This window comes from Nelumbo lutea, chromosome 1 (genome assembly GCF_056320005.1).
Source record: "Nelumbo lutea isolate HS-2025 chromosome 1, American lotus-T2T, whole genome shotgun sequence".
NCBI lineage: Eukaryota > Viridiplantae > Streptophyta > Magnoliopsida > Proteales > Nelumbonaceae > Nelumbo > Nelumbo lutea.
In genome coordinates this window covers 120,355,569-120,357,076 of record NC_142684.1, presented here as the reverse complement: position 1 = coordinate 120,357,076, position 1,508 = coordinate 120,355,569, and the positions used below count along the sequence as shown (strand labels likewise).

General features: G+C 38.7%; 1 long non-coding RNA gene across 1 annotated transcript; it reads left to right on the top strand.

The window, feature by feature from the left end:
- Positions 1–542: 542 nt before the first annotated feature.
- On the top strand, positions 543–1,123 carry LOC148877146 (uncharacterized). Its single transcript, XR_016112160.1, has 2 exons — positions 543–655; positions 989–1,123. It is a non-coding gene; the product is annotated as an uncharacterized LOC148877146 (long non-coding RNA).
- The last annotated feature ends 385 nt before the right edge of the window (positions 1,124–1,508 follow it).

The window sequence follows — 1,508 nt, the reverse complement described above, 5'->3', positions numbered from 1 at the left end:
ACAGCAGGTTTGCTTGACACCATCCTTCAGGCCTGGACGACTTACTCTGATACCATGTTGAGCAAGAGCAAGAGAAGAGAGGAGAGGAGAAGAGAAAAGAGAGGAGAGTCGAGTGGACTGAAAACCCTCCAGAATACTGGAAGCGAGTGTAAGAGTTATTATTTATACTGGCCCAGTCATACAATATAAATAAGAGAGAAATTACAACAGTACCCTTGGTACTAAACAATACACACAACTGTCAACAGTAACATTTAATTAACCCGAAAGACTTGCTTTAGGGCCACACTTCAAACTTTTTAAGTGCATGATTGTAGTTTTCTTTTTTTCAACGCCAATCCAGCCCTTCAGGTAGTTTCTAGTATGTTAAGGTCCGATAATCCACTCCAGCGAATGCTGGTTTTTCTGTAAGATTTAACTTTTTTGTTTTTGTTTTCCTTTATATATATATATATATATATATATATATATGAGTAGTAGTGAATCTTAGACTTCCAAAATGTGACGACTTAGTGGCCATTTGGTGGTGTGTCATGATCCAGGTCGTACATGTATAATGATAATAAGATCATTTAACTTTTACCGGGATAGTGAGGCTGGCAAAGGCTGCAGATTGGTGGTAGAGCTGCAACAACAATTTCATCCAAATGCTTAGGTAACAAGATGTCATTGTCAAATTTGACACTGGTTCAATTCAAAATTAGATAGAAATCAGGCTGAACCTGTTGCAGCTGTGGTTTCAACCTTCAAATGGAGGCTGGGCCGGAGGCCCAAATTATTTCAGAGGGGTAGGAGACCAATCCAGCCCTTCAGGTAGTTTCCAGTATGTTAAGGTCCGATAATCCACTCCAGCGAATGCTGGTTTTTTTATAAGATTTAACTTTTTTGTTTTTCTTTTTCTTTTTTTTTTTATATATGAGGAGTAGTGAATCTTAGACTTCCAAAATGTGATGACTTAGTGGCCATTTGGTGGTGTGTCATGTTCCAGGTCGTACATGTATAATGATAATAAGATCTTTTGACTTTTACCCGGATAGTGAGACTGGCAAAGGCTGTAGATTGGTGGTGGAGCTGTAACAACAATTTCATCCAAATGTTTGGGTAACAGGATGTCATTATCAAATTTGACACTGGTTCAATTCAAAGTTAGATAGCAATCAGGCTGAACTTGTTGCCGCTGTGGTTTCAACCTTCAAATGGAGGCTGAACTTGTTGCCGCTGTGGTTTCAACCTCCAAATGGAGGCTGAGCCAGAGGCCCTAATTATTTCAGAGGGGTAGGAGACGAACAATGAGAACAATTGAAGGATACTATAATTTGGTAGAGACCCATTACAAGTTTACAACTACAATCACGTAAAGAGATTATTTCAGGCCTTTTGCATGAGTAATGCTTTATTGTGGTCGTGCATGGTGAGTGTGGAACATTTAGAACTACTGAAACTGGTTATCAGGAAAACATTGAGAAAGTGATTGAGGAAAAGAATGTTTGGTTGCTAAATAATTTCAT